Genomic DNA, 15,571 nt, shown 5'->3' with positions numbered 1-15,571 from the left:
AGTCACTCCAAGGCTGTCACCTCACTATCTGGCAGGGTCATAAAAAGGGGGAAATGCAACATGATGCGTAAACAGCTGGCACGGAAGTCAGGTGCACAGATCACCACAAGGCCCCGAGGATCAGGCATGGCTTCCCCAGGAGCGATCCCCAGGACCCAGTGTGCACCTGTGGCTGAAGAGAGAGTGTATCAGGCAGAAGGAACAGCTTGAGCAAAGGCTAGGGGGTCCTGGCTGAGGAGTTCACGTAAATGAAGCACCCAAGGCGTCCCTAGGGTCGGTGGTGCCGGGACTGACAGGGAAGCTCCCACATCGGCTCGAGCTGTGGCCCCCGCCCGGCTTTCCTTCAGGCCCCTCTCTGCCTTCGCCCACTCACTCCCGCTCCGAGGACAGACGGCAGTGTGGCGGTGGGGCCGGTGCCGGGCAGTGCGGGCCCGCCCGGCATGTTGAGGGGAAGCAAGCCTCGACCCGAGTGATCAGAGCCGGAGGGCGCCCCGAGGACAGTGACTAAAACCGGGAGTCAGAGGCGGCTTCCCAGAAGCAGCCTTCGAACTGGGCCTTGGGGTGCAAGGTGGTCAGGTGGCGGGGGCGGGGATGGCGGGCCCTGCGCTTGGCGGGGGGAGGGGGGGGGGAGGGGTCGGGGGGAGGGGGAGAGGGGTCGCCCGAACCCCGACCGGGAAGCTCGGCGGCAGCCAGGAGCGGGGCGCGCTCGGCAAGGGGCAGGACTAAGGGGGCGAGGGCCGCCTCCGTCAGCCCCCGACCCGGCAGCTCCCGCGCCCCCCGCCCCCGCCCTGCCCGCGGCCAGTGCACGTAGCGCTCGTCCGCTGGCGCGCCCAGGCAGGTGACCCTGCGCCCTGTCGTCGGGCGGGGCGGCGCCTGCCCGCTACCTGCCCGGCCGCCCGCGCCTCCGGGGCCCCGCGGACCGAAAGGGGGCGGAGCAGTCTCTTGCACCCGAGGCAGGCGGCAGGGTCGGGGTGCTACGGGCCGCCTGTCTGGACCCAGACAAAGAGAGGGGCTGCCCCGGGGCCCGCAGGTACGAGGCCGGCGGCCGGGCGGGGTAGAGCAGGTGGTGAAATGTACAGTCCCGGGATTTGCAGGAGAGGCGCGGGCAGGGCTCCCCTGTACTCACGCATGCCCCGACCACACCCCCACCCCGCGTGTGAGGAAGAGGACTCCGCCTCGGGCCTCTAAGTGGAATTCGATGTACAAGGACATCCGGGTACACAAGTCTGCGCTCCGGAATGTCTTATCTAGGAGCCAACCTGGATGGACCGGTCTCCAAGGGGCCCTTTATGACAGATTGTCCAGTCCTGTCCGCATCAAAGGGAGGGGGAGAGGTGGCGCCGATGGAGGTCAGTGGGGAGACCAACGCCTTCTCAAACCAGCCGCAGCACCACCACTGCGGGCACTCGTGCCTACAGGCTACCCTCGTGCTTGCTCACAATCCCGCAAACACACGGGTACCCACGTATGCGCGTGCACGTGTGTGTAGTCCCACAGACCCTTGTCCACACCTGATCTCACACATGCACGCGTCGGTTCGTGCCCCTCACCAGCCACTCAAGAGATACCCGACTGTCGAGAAGGGTTAGAGAATGAACCCCAGAACGACCTTTGCATTATCTCTCCTTTTCACCCTCCCCGCACTCGCCTCCACTCCTCCACCACTTTGTCCTCGGCGCAGGGCAATCCAGGGACAGATAGGGAGAAAGAATGGGGCCTGGCTCACAGGAGATCAAAAGCACTGAGAGGGAATGTTTTCTGGACCGGGAGCGGCTGCCCTCCCCCACCACACCCACCGGCCAAGCCTTTGCGGAGGGACCTCCCATCCCCCATCTAAACAGCTAAATGCAAAGCCTGGGGACCACCCAGGATAGATTTGTAGGCAGCGGGAGAACTGGGAACTGAAAGGCTGGACCTCTACCGTTTGGGTGGTTGCATAAAGCAGTGGTTGCATAAAGCAGTGGGTGGTTGATAAAGCAGTGGTTGCCTCTGCTTTATCAGTACAGTGGCGAACAGGGCCAAGCTCTGTGATCTCCCCCTCCAGTTCTGCCCTTCTGCTTTGGACCTGATCTGCAGATTTAGGGAGTGGGGCCCTTGTGCTCACAAATACCTCCCCCTTGCAACCTGGCCTAGAGTCCCCATGCCTTGGAGAGGGAGCTCTGGGAGCAGCAGAGAGAAGCTTCAGAGAGGTCAACTGGCCTGGTTCAATCTCCCCTAGGTCAACCAGAGAGGCAGGAGACCAGGCCCGTGCCCTGCCCCCTCCAGGCACTGAGCAACAAGTTACACAAATGCAGACTTGAAACTGTAGCCCAGGGGCACAGGCCTGGGGATTGGTGTCCAAAGAGGGAGGACAGGCTCCCCAAACAGATATATAGGTGGCTCTCAGTACCATGCGGTGGCCAAATGAAAGGAATAATGAGTAGGTGAATAAGTGGATGAATAAATGAATGTCCGAGGCCATAAATTTCTTTGGGTTGAAAACCCTCAGCAGGCCTAGGCTGAGACTTTTTGTGGATTGTCACCGCTCTGACCCTGGAATGTGTCATCGCCCCAGCAGGCTACAGCTCCCCAAGGGCCTGGAAACACTTTGATTCAGTCCCTCTGCTCCTGGGTCCAAGGCCTGACATCCACAAGGTGGCCAAGCTGTGCTTTCTGAAAATCTAGAGCTGCGTGTTGATTGTTCATTTCCCCAGACTGAGAACTTTTCACATGCATCTTCAGTGTCTGGGTCAGATTCCTTTCTGTCCCCGTCCCAGGGTCACCTATAGTGTAGGGCAAACTGTGCCAAAAGACAAGGACCCGAAATGGAGGCAGGCCTGACCACTTTGCAGCTGTGTGGCTTAGCAGCCATTTCTCTCTCGGAGCTTTTAGTTTCCTTAACTGTAAAATGGAGACAACAATGCCTTCATTGCTTTACTGAATGTGGGGTCTCTCGCAGCTCTACTCTGCCCTCTGAGCCCCTCCCCCTCAGCAACCTCCTCAGCACCAGGGCCCTATGCACACTATATACCTTCTTACCCTCCCCTCCCTTTATATCTGCCTTTCTACCTGCACTAATATTCTCCAAGGCCAGGAATTGGGTCTCCCCTCCCTCTGCATGCCCTCTATTGTTCAGCATTGCCCAACACATGGGCAAGCACATGGCAATGAAGTAAATGTTCACTGAATGGTAGTGATGAGCGACAGCATTCTGTTCACCGGACGGCTTTGGTCCTGATGACAGTATTTTAAGTCACAGAGGTTCAGGACTTGAACATATCTTATAAATGAACTGAATCCCCCATTTGGAAGATGAAGAAATCGAGGTCCAGAATGTGAAAGAGACTGCCAGAGATCACCCATGGAGTGGGTGCTTTGTCATGCTTGGACCTCAACTAAAGTCTCTGCACTCCCAGGGGAGGAGGGCTTTCTCCCTGGCCCCTCCCCAGGTTGTTCTCATCTAGACCCCACCCCAACAGGGCTCAAGCAAGCCAAGACACAGGGAAGCCCAGCCCACGGACCCTTGTCTTCCTCCTTCAGTGATCACCTTCCTCAAGACACCTGAGAGCTATGAGCTTATTGGTTTCTTGAAGGCTGAAGATGCTACGCTAAGGAAGCTGTGAACTCTTGAGTTTGTACTTCAGGTAAAAGCAGAGTGTTAGAAATAAGTCGATCGACCCAATCAAAGGAGGGACCCCAATCAAAAGAGGGACGTGGAGACTCGGAGCACAGTAAAGCAAGGCCTTAATCAAACTTCTTGTAAGAGCAGATGTCTGACGAACAGGCACACTTGAGGCAGTTACAGCAGACGATTTATCTCCGAGTATGCAAGTCCCTCCCCTGGTTCCTCATTGGCTAAGTACTACAGAGGTTACAGCCTAGCGCCCCACCCCCAACATCGCCTATGCCCATATAAGGCAAAAAGTAGTCTGATTGGAAGAAATGTATATTCCCTGAGGTGATGCAGAGACTTTCAGTCCCTCCTCCCTTTGTTCTTTGGCACACATTCCTTACAAAGCCCTCGAAAATAAGCCCGGGAAATGGAGAGAGGAAGCAGAACCAGGAAGTGAAGTGTATAAGGGTTTGGGACTCCACTGTGGAGGGGCAGGGGGTGTTATACATATTTCCAGTAGGTTGTAAACCTAGTTTAACTAGACAGCACAGCTTTTATTTGGTGTTTCTGAAAATGAATCATCTCCCTTACTATTCACAAGAGGCAGTGATGCTGTGAGTGCAGGGCAGAGCTGAAGCCTTAACGGTGGAGTTCCAGCAGAGCCCAGGGCAATGGAATCAGCGTGGCTTGGCTTGGAATCTTGGCTCTGACACTCATTAGCTGGGTGAGTGACTCGGACAAGTTACTTCGTCTGTGAGCCTCAGTTTCCTCATCTGTCCAATAGAATACTAATTCCCGGTTAAGATGATTCAATAAAAACATAAACATAAGGGTCTATTCTTGTCTGACTGTTTGTATCCCTTCCTACAAATTCATACGTTGAAGCTTAACCCCCTGTATGGCTCTATTTCGGGATGGGGCCTTGAAGGAATTCATTAAGGTTGAATGAGGTCATGAGGGGTCTATCCTGATCGGACAGAATTAGTGTCCTTATAAGAAAAGACACCAGAGAGATTGAGCTCACTCTCTCTCTCTCCCTCTCCTTCCCTTCCCCCTATGTCCATGTGGAAGAAAGGCTTTGTGGGGACACAGCAAGAAGGCGGCTGTCTACAAGCCAAGAACAGGGCTCTCACCAGAGACCAACTACGCTGGCACCCTAATCTCAGACTCCCAGCCTCCAGGACTGTGAGAAAATAAATGTCTGTTGTTTAAGTTACCCGGTCTGTGGTATTGTATCATGGCAGCCCAAGCTAATGTAGTGTCTAATAAGTAGGAGGGACATAACTATTCTCTCTCTTGGCTACCTCCAGTTTCCCCTCGACTCCCAGGAGGAATAAGGAAGGCTGCCACTCCATCCCTCGGCTCAGAGGCCATTGGAAGGAGGATAATGAGGTCTGTGGTGAGCTGAAAAAGGTGCCCCAAATGATATCCACATCAAATCCTTGGAACTTATGAGTGTTACCTTATTTATATGGCAAAAGACATGATTAAGCTAAGGATTTTGAGAAGAAGAGCTTCTCCTGAATTATCCAGGGGGCCCTAAAAGTCATCACAAGTGTCCTTATAAGAAAGAGTCAGAGGGATACAGAGAGGTGAAGACCTGCATTCACGGAGAGGAGAAGGAGATGTGAAGATAGGGGCAGAGCCTGAAGTGATGTGGCCACAAGCCCAGGAACATCTGCAGCCACCAGAAGCTGGAAGAGGCAAGGAACAGAGTCTCCGGGGGCAGGGGAGCCCTGCTAATGACTTGCTTTCAGATTTCTGGCCTCCGGAGCCATGAACAAATGCGTTTCTACTGTTTCAAGCTCCCCAGTTTGTGGTAATTATAGGACCAGCAGGAAACCAACACAGGTCTATTGGTTCTAGCTCCAACTCAGCCAGCCCCCTGCCTCTGTACTTCTCATCTCCTAGCCAAACCTGGACCTAGACCCCCAGGCACTCACTCACTAAGATCTAGAGTCTGATCCTGGGTAGGGTGGGACACCTAATACCCACAACATAAGCTGAGTCCTAACTGCCACCTGCTCCTTGGCCCTGCCTGCCTCCATTAGACTGTAGTACCAGTTTCTTGCCCCATCAGACCCCAGAGGGAGTGGGAGGAGGTGGGCATGTCTGAAGGAGTCAAGTACTGGTTAGTGAGGGAGAGGGGATCTTGGGAAAATCAGGAGGCCTAGACTCCCATTTTGCCTCTATATAAATTTGGGCAAGTTCGCTTTAGCTCTCCGGGCCGCAGTTCTCTCACCTGTCAGATTCATGGATTGGAGTGCATGCTTTTTCTGGGCCTTTTTAGTTCCGATTGTGAATGAGCAAGGAAAAGGGTGGGAGGGTTTGGGAGAGAGGATGAAGATAATGCATGTTAAGCATAAGAATGTTCAGGGGTGCCTGGGTGGCTCAGTTAGTTGGGCATCTGACTTCAGCTCGGGTCATGACCTCCCGGTTTGTGAGTTCAAGCCCCGCATCAGGTGCTGTGCTGGCAGAGCACAGCCTGCTTCAGATCCTCTGTCCCCCTTTCTCTGCCCCTCCCCACCCCCACACACATACACACTCTTTCTCTCAAAAAGAAATAAACGTTTAAAAAAGCATTTAAAAAAAGAATGTTCAATCCTATAAATGGGATTTGCATTTCTTTCACGGATTGGGTGACAAGCAGTGTTAAGGTCACTCGAGGTTTAGGAGGAGGTAGGGCCTAGGGTTGGAGGTCTGTATGAGAGGTTCAATTGCATCACAGGACCCACCACGTCACACTCCTTTCAAGGGATCACTCTGTTCCCAGTCCTAACGCCCAAATGGATACACTTGCACCATGGAATTTTGACCCCGTGGACAGAAACAACTGGAAGGAAGAAGGGGGACCTGACTAGAGGGCTGCCAGGCAACCAATGACATGGAGGGAAAAGTTGAGACAGGCCAAACCAGATCGTCACACTTGGGAACTTGAAGTGAGGAACACTGGGAAACATGGTAGGAAAATGGAGGCAAAGGAATTATGGTAGGGAGAAGTCCAGAGATCTGAACCTGTTTAAGCCAGTGGCTAAAAAAGGGAAAGGAAAGGAAATGAGTTAATAGCAGGCAGAATGAAGTGAAGCAAAGTTGGATAGTAATTGAGTTGTGGAGTTAGTGTTGAGATGTGAATGTAAAAGTCCATTTCCTACTTTTGCTGCTGGTGGTCCTCAAGGTTCCCAGTGTCAGAGGGTGAGATCAGAGACTCGAAATTAGTAAGAACTTGGTTTATTAAAAGTGTACTGCTGGAAAGAGAGAGCAGCATGCTCACCAACTGGGAATTGAGGATTATCACATCAGTTTATGAACACATCAAAATTATAGACTTCTAAGCTACTAACACTGAGTTTAGCAAGGTCACAGGATATAAAGCCAATGTTCTCAATTCAATCTAATTTCGATATACTAGCAATAAGCCACTGGAAACAAAGTTTTAAAATGTCTTTTATGGGTGCCTGGGTGGCTCAGTCAGTTAAGTGCCCAACTCTTGGTTTCAGCTCAGGTTCTTGAGTTCGAGCCCTGCGTCAGGCACTGTGCTGACAGCATGGATCCTGCTTGGGATTCTCTCTCTCCCTCTCTCTGCTCCTCCCCAACTCACACTGTCTCTATCTCTCTCAAAATAAATAATTAAACTTAAAAAATTAAAATAAAACATCTTTTAAAATTGCATCAAGGGGTGCCTGGGTGGTTCAGTCGGTAGAGTGACTCTTGATCTCGAGGTTGTGAAATCAAGCCCCACACTGGGTATAGAGACACTTAAAAATAAAATCTTAGGGGCTCCTGGGCGGCTCAGTTGATTAAGCACCTAACTTTGGCTCAGGTCATGATCTCACAGTTTGTGAGTTTGAGCCCTGCTGTCAGTGCAGAGCCTGTTTTGTATCCTCTGTCTTTCTCTCTCTGCCCCTCCCCTGCTTGTGCTCTGTCTGTCTGTCTCTCTCTCTGTGTCTCTCAAAAATAAATAAATATTTAAAAAATTAAAATAAAGAAATAAACAAAATCTTAAAAATACATAAAACTAAAAAATAAAATTGCATCAAAAAATCAAATAGTGATACATTTAACAGAATAAATGCAAGATGTATGTATTAGTTATCTACTGCTGTGTAACAAATTATCCCAAACTTAGTAGCTTAAAACAGGAAACATTTGCAGTTTCCATGGATCAGGAATTCAAGAGCAGTTTACCTGCATGGCTCTGGTTCAGTGTCACTCATAGGTTGCAACCCAGATGTTGGCCAGAGCTGTGGTCATCTGAAGGCTTGATGTGGCTGTTAGCAGGAAACCTCTGTTGCTCATCACATGGAACTCTCCATAGGGCTGCTTACAACATACCAGCTGGCTTCTCCCAGTGTGAATGATCTAAGAGAGAAAGGGCAATCCAATTGGAACGCCACAGTGTTTTTTTATGACCTAGTCTCCAGAGCCCCACACTGTCACTTCTGCCTTATTGTATCATTTGAACAAGTCAAGCCATCACATCTAGCCCTTACTCAAGGGGAGAATTAGTCTCCAATTTTGAAACGGAGGTATATCAAATAATTTCTGAACATATTTTCAATTTTAATTTTTAATTTTTTTAAGTTTATTATTTATTTTGAAAGAGAGTGTGCAAGAGTACAGGAGAGGGTCAGAGAGGAAGAGAGAATCCCAAGTAGGCTTCGCACTGTCAATGCAGAGCCCAATGCAAGGCTCAAACCGATGAACCGTGAGATCATGACCTGAGCTGAAGTCAAGAGTCGGACACTTAACTGACTGAGCCCCCCGGGCGCCCCTGAGCCCCCCGGGCGCCCCTGAGGTTTATATTTTTAAAACCACTGCAACCAGTACATTGAAAACAACAAAACGCTGTGAATAAAACTTTGCAAAGATAAAGTATGTTTGTAGATGAGAATACCTGTATTGTATTGTATAGATCTTAGACTGATCTATAGATTCAATACAATCTCAATCAAAACACCAGCAAGATGTTTTTGTAGAAATTAACAAGTTGATTCCAAAGTTACACAAATGTGAAGGTCTTAAGACAACCAAAACAATTTTGTAAAGAACAAAGTTTCAGTATTATACTACCTGATTTCAAGACTTAATATAAAGCTACAGTAATCAAGACAGTGCAGTATTGATGTAAGGATAGACATAAAAATCAGTGGAATAAACAGAGAGTCCAGAAATAGACCTACAGTTAACGTAATCAATCAATTTTTTATAAAGGGGCCAAGATAATTCAATGGGGGAAGGATAGATGGCCTTTTCAACAAATGGGGCTAAAACAATTAAGTATCTGCATGCAACAAAATGAATCTCGACCATCACATCAAATGCAAGAATCAACTCAAAATATGTCATAGAAATTGTAAGAATTTATGCTATACAGCTTCTAGAAGAGAATGTAGAAGAAAATAATTTTTTTGTTGGTTTAGGTCAGTGTTTCTTAACCTGGGAAAGGCTCCCCTCCCCCCACCCCCGAAACATTTGGCAATGTCTGAAGACATTTTTGGTTGTCACAACTGGAGGGATGATGCTACTAAGTTAGTGGGTAAAGGGCAGGAAAGCTACTAAATATTCTGCAATACACAGACAGCCTCCCCCTACAAAGAATTATCTGACCCAGAATAACAATTGTACTGGAATTAAGAAACCCTGAGCTAAGCAAAAGTTTCTTAGATAGGACACAAAAGTCAGAAACCATAAAAGAAAATGAAAAACTTCTGCTCTTTAAAAGACATCATTAAAAAGGCAAAGGCGGGGCGCCTGGGTGGCGCAGTCGGTTGGGCGTCCGACTTCAGCCAGGTCACGATCTCGCACTCCGTGAGTTCGAGCCCCGCGTCAGGCTCTGGGCTGATGGCTCAGAGCCTGGAGCCTGTTTCGATTCTGTGTCTCCCTCTCTCTCTGCCCCTCCCCCGTTCATGCTCTGTCTCTCTCTGTCCCAAAAATAAATAAATGTTGAAAAAAAAAAATTTAAAAAAAAAAAAAAAAAGGCAAAGGCAAGGCACAAATGGGTGAAAGCATTTGCAAAACACGTATCGGATAAGGGACTTTTAGCCAGAATACATAAAGAGTTCTGACAACTCAAAGTAGGAAGGCAACCAACTATTTTAATGGAAAAAAGATTTGATTAGACACTTCACCAAAGAAGATACATAAACAGCCAAAGCACACACAACAAGATACTCGTATCTTAACATCATTAGTCATCAGAGAAACCCAAAGTTAAATCACAATGAAATGCCACTCCACATCCACTAGAATGACTAAAAATAAAAAAATAAAATAGAAAAATTGACCACGCCAATGGTAACGAGGATGTGGACAACTATAACTCCCCTATAATGCTGGTGGGAATGAAAAATGGTCCAACTTTGAAAAACAGTCTGGCAGTTCCTTGTAAAATAAATATGCACTTACATTACACCCATGCCATCCCATTCCTACATGTTTGCCCAAGAGATATTTACCGAGAGATATTTATCGAAGGACATATAAGTGAATGTCCATGGCAACTCTGTTCACCATAGCCAAAAGCTGAAGAGAACCCAAATGCCAATTAGCTGGTAAATGGGTTAACCGTCTGTCGTATATCCACAGAATGGAATTTACTCAGCATACTACTGCTATTGTGATATATACACAATAATATGGATGAATCTCAAAATCATTATGCTGGCTGACGGAAGCCAGACACAAGAGAATGCATATTAGATGATTCCGTTTATAAGAAATCCTGGAAATTCGCAATTATGATGACAGAAAGCAGATCAGTAGTTGCCAGAGGCTGAGAGGAGGGGGAAGGGATTGACTTCAAAGGGTACAGGGAACTTTTAGGGTGATAGAAATGCTTTCTATCTCAATACACATATCGAGGTATAGATACATGTATATCTATATGTATGGGGGCTATGCAACTATACATTTGTCAATCATATTTTACACTAGAAACTGGAGAATTTTATTGCGTGTAATTTGTGTCTAAATAAAACCTACTTTTTAAAAATACAGGCTTCTTTTTAGACACAAAGCCACCTCCAAGATTGGCCTTGTGGTCAGCAGTGTAGGAGGGGCCTCAGAGCACCAAGGTAGGAAAAATGAAATCTTAGGAAGTTTAGCCAAAGGGGAAAGGCACTGAGCACTTTCGTGAGCAAAATTTTTTAATTTGAAAGGAGTTCTAATATTATACATTTGAAAGGATTTACTATTTTTGTCCAGTATTATATATATGAGTTGCAGTATTTGTCCGGTGGAGATTGCTACTAAAGATCTATAAAGGGGGTGACTGGGTGGCTCAGTTGGCTAAGCATCTGACTTCGGCTCAGGTCATGATCTCATGGTTCATGAGTTTGAGTCCCGCTTTGGGTAAGCTTGAGCCCTAGGTGAGCCCCACTTCTCTCCCTCTCTTTCTTTCTGTCCCTTGCTCACTTGCGCCCTCTCTCTTTCAAAAAAAAAAAAATCTATAAAGGGATCACAGTTTGTCCAGAGAACAAATCATTTCAGGATCTCTGTTAGTGGAGATGATTGATATTTAGACCCTGACATGAAGTTCCGCTGATTAGACAGAGGCTGCATCCCTCATCTTTAGGGACCTACCTCCATCTGGACCTCCTGAGGCCCAGCACTGTAGGATCTTTGTAAGAATATTCGTGGGGGGCACCTGAGTGGTTCAGTCGGTTAAGCATCCGACTTCAGCTCAGGTCATGATCTTGCAGTTTGTGGGTCCGATCCCCACATCGGATTCTGCACTGCTGGTGTGGAGCCTGCTTGGGATTCTCTCTCTCTTTCTCCCTTTCTCTCTGCCCATTCCCCACTTGCACGCTCTCTCTCTCTCAAAATAAATAAATTAACTTAAAAAGTAAAAAGAATATTCCTGGGATTTCGCTTAGTGCACCATACATACTCTCATACTAATGCCCCTTCGTCCTTTGTTTCTTGCCATTAAAAGCTCTTCACTAGAAAAGGATCAGAGTTGTAGTTTATGACTAAGGATTGGGTTAAGATTATATTTAGGGTTCTGGTCATGGAAAACCTAACTCCTATTGCTCCTACAAGTGTATCTAACACATAGGGAGAGATTAGTATATGTTGTTCAAATAAATGGATGAATGAAAACTGGTTTAAACAGAAGGAATCTGTTAGTTGGCTTCCGGTGGCTCAAACATCAGCGAGAATGGGGAAGGGGGTGCTCTCTATCTCTCTGCCCTGACCTCTGTCTGCAGTGCCATTCGAAAACTTCCCACCACCCACCACCAGTCTGCCAAGAGCCTCCTTGTGCCTCCCTGCAGTGTTCCATAAAAGGGGGGGTCTCCTGGTAGCACCCATGGAGAAGAGAGGCCGCTTCTCCTTCTCAGGAGTAACAGAAGAAATCTTGCTTTTCACTGGCTCTGATGTGCTTTGGGGCCAACCTGGACAATGGCTGTGGATATATGGACTGGCTAAAACCAATCAGAACCTGTTGTTGGTGTGGGGAGTGAGCAACTTCCTGCAAAGAGGGAGAATGGGTGTTTGAACTGTCACAAGGATGTCTAGATTAGAGCTCCCAAAAGGCTCCAGCTTAGACTGAGCAGGAAAAAGGTTGAGTTGTGTTTTTTTAGACCCAGATAAGGAGGAAAAAGCATAACACTTTGTGTCTTGCATTCCACTTTTCAGGACTTTTCCCTGAGAACCCAAAATCACCTACCTAAAAACTGTTTTTCTTGGTGTTCTTTGCTCAGAGGAGTATAAGACCACATGTAAATATGCAGGGTTGGGGGAGGGGGAACAAATGTTTATGCACATATTGAATTACGGTAGTAAAAACACTGTCTTCATATGGATAAAAATATGGAAAAACTAAATATTATGAGATGTGCTAGGATACTTAATGATATACAAGGGACGGAAAACAATTTAAATGTTTCAACGCTGTTCTCCACAAATATCACAATGTTTGCATAATCATAAGAACAAATCAAACAGAGTTTGGATTAGGTTAGGAGCAAATGCTGGGGCTGGGATTCAGTGAGATGACATTTCCTTGCAGAAGTGATTTAACCTCTCTGAGCTTCAGTTTCCTCAGATGTAAAACAGAGATCATAGTAACAGCGCCACCTCACAAGGCTGTTGTGAGGCTTAACCGAAAACTCCATTCATACATTTTTTAAGTGTTTATTTATTTATTTTGAGAGAGATAGTGTGAGTGGGGGAGGGGTAAAAAGAGAGGGAGACAGAGAATCCCAAGAAGGCTCCGTACCGTTAGTGCAGAGCCTGACATGGGGTTCGATCCCACAAACCATGAAATCATGACCTGAGCTGAAATCAAGAGCCATACGCTTAAACGACTGAGCCACCCAGGCGCCCCAAACTGCATATATTTAGTGGAAGTATTTAGGACACGGAGTTTGGTGCACAGCAACCTTTTGCTGTGCCCTGGTGGTTGGGAGGAAGACACAGTGACGGATGCTGTGTAAGGACCAGCCTGGCTATGACCGTGCATAACTAGCATCAGAGTTTTCAGACAGCTTTATTGAGGTATAACTGACGTACAAGAAACAGCACATGTTTAAATGATACAATCTGACAAGTTTTGACACATGTATACGCACTTGAAACTCTGGCCACCACCAAGATAATGCACATTATCTATCACCTCCGAAAGGTCTTCATCCCCTTGGTCATCCTCCTTGTCATCCCTCCGCCACCCTCCATCCCAGATAACCATGGGTCTGCTTTCTGTCAACGCAGATTAGTTTGCATTTCCGAGAATTTCATAAAAATGGAATCACACGCATTATGTATGCTCTCTCTCTTTTCTGGCTTCTTTCATTCAACTGGCTTTGACATTTGTCCATGTTGCTGCATGCATTACTAGCTCATGCTTTTTCGTTGCTGAGTAGCGCCCCATTGTATGGCTATATCACAATTTGTTTCTTTAGTCACCTGTCAGCGAGCATGTAGATCGTTTCCAGTCTTCGGCTATTACAAATAGAGCTGTTATGGCCTTTTGCCTAGTCTTTGGGTGAACATACTCTGTCCTCCATGTTGGGTAAATACCTACCAGTGGGACTGCTGGATTGTAATGTAAGTGTATATATCTTTACAAGAAACTTCCTGGCGGTAAATGTGGCATTCCAACTGCACGCTTTGCGGGTGGAGCCATGCCCGAGTCCATCCTCACCAGAGCTTGGAGCCAGGGGCAGGTCAGACCCCATGCAGACTTCGGTTCCCCAGGATGGGGGCAGATGGTCATTGGACTCAAGATGAGTCTGAGGGGAGCCTCATCTGAAGACGGACGAAGCATGAGCAAGAAAGTAGCCCCAGGTGCCTCCGCAGCCCATCTTCACAGGTAGCCATAGAAGGGAAGTGGTTCATGACATAAAGGAACTGGAGGCAGGAGTCCTCTGCTCTTTGCCTCGTAGCCTCTTCCTTCAGGACCAGGGCTCTGACACCCTGCCTGGCTCCTGGGAACTCTTTTCCGGGGCTGGACTTTGCCCTGATTCCTGCATGCAGGTTGGAGTCCTGCTGTGGACCTCCCAAGTCTCTAGACCCAGACCCAGCTGCATCTGCTGACCTTGAGCCTACCCCAGCCCAAAGGCCAAGAGTTCCTAGAGCTCCTGCCTGCCTCAGCCTGTCTTTGACCTCAAGCCCTAAAAACGCCCAGTCGCCCTGATGGGGCCAGCTCTGCAGCCTGTCTGCCCCACGCTGACCTCGGTTCTTATGCCCAGAGGTGCTCACACCTGCTGAGCCACCCACCTGTCTTGCCCTAGTTAGGCCTTGGCTTCTCCCACCTGGACTATGTGTCGTCCTCTCCTGGCTGCTCAGCCTGGCCTTTCCTGCTCCAGCCCATTTCCCCAAACCAGCTGCCACACGTTGTCATTCGAAGACACAAATCTGACCGTGTCCCTCCCCAGCTCACAATCCTCCAATGGCTCCCCATTGCCTATGGTGGAAAGTTCTAGTTCCTTAGCCCAGCATTCAAGGCCCTCCATGGACCACCCCTCTGACCTCTCCAGGCTCCACTCCCTCTGTCCCTTGAGCCTTCCTTGTGCTCTAGCCATTGCAAACCATCTTTCACTGCCTTGATGCTTGCTGTTCCCACCGTATGCTACACTCTCTTTAAGTTCCTGTTCCTTCACCAAGAATCAGCCTTCCTTTGGTTCCTCCCTGGGTTTTTGGCACCCTGAGCAAAACTCCATGGTGGCAATAGTCACATTGTATTACCGTTGTCCCATTGTTGTTTGTTTATCCACTCAGCTGGCAATTCCACGAGAGGCTCTCATCTGCCTATGGCTTCATCCTGTGTCTGGCACGTGGCACCTATATGTTGAATGAACGAGGGAAGAAATGAATGAATGGCAGAGTGAGTGGGACAGTGACATCACAGCACCCACACTGGTGACAGCTTGGGTGGGGGTTGGAGCAGGGAAGGGATTGTGATGAACCAGAAGGACTGAATAAAGGCACTGAAGACGCAAGGAGATGGCTCTGGCGGGGGGCAAGGAAGTTGTTGCAACAAGGTTCTCCCCCCATCTCTCTGCGTGGGTCCATCCTGTACCCAGGCTGCGTGCTCTGAAATCCCCAGAATCCCTGTCATTTCCTCGTGTTTGTTATTTCTGCTACCCCTGTGAGGAAATGCTCCTTGACCCTGCCCTTGAGAAGAGTTGCTCAGGACTTACCGAAGGCTGTTGGCTTCTTTGTGGGCTGGGGGGTGAGGTGGAGGCTGCACAGCTCACCCCTCCCCTGGGCACCAGGACCTGCCTGGCAGAGGCACCATGGGGAGAGCCTGAGAGCTGGGCAGGCAAGGCCTGAGCCATCTGGGAGAGGAGGTGGGGCCTGTGGGAGAGAAGAATCAGGAAGCCACGGAGTCTGGAGGCTGGGCCACTGGGCGCTGCTGCTGTCTCTGTCTGAGCCCCCCGGGTGGGTTTCCTGTCCCAGTTCTCTTGTACTTAGCCACATTCCTGATGATGAAGCACACCATGCTCCGCCAGCTAAGGGAGCCAGGGCTGATGGAAA

General features: G+C 48.6%; 1 long non-coding RNA gene across 1 annotated transcript; it reads right to left on the bottom strand.

Annotated features, from left to right (window-relative positions):
* Positions 1-7,783: 7,783 nt before the first annotated feature.
* On the bottom strand, positions 7,784-15,571 carry LOC122241168. The gene is made up of 3 exons (XR_006221164.1): positions 15,235-15,571; positions 14,780-14,875; positions 7,784-7,951 (listed from the first exon to the last, which is right to left on the bottom strand). It is a non-coding gene; the product is annotated as an uncharacterized LOC122241168 (long non-coding RNA).

This window comes from Panthera tigris, chromosome C1 (genome assembly GCF_018350195.1).
Source record: "Panthera tigris isolate Pti1 chromosome C1, P.tigris_Pti1_mat1.1, whole genome shotgun sequence".
In the NCBI taxonomy this organism is placed as follows: Eukaryota; Metazoa; Chordata; class Mammalia; order Carnivora; family Felidae; genus Panthera; species Panthera tigris.
Note: the sequence above shows the minus strand (reverse complement) of the source record. Positions and strands in the feature narration are given on the sequence as shown.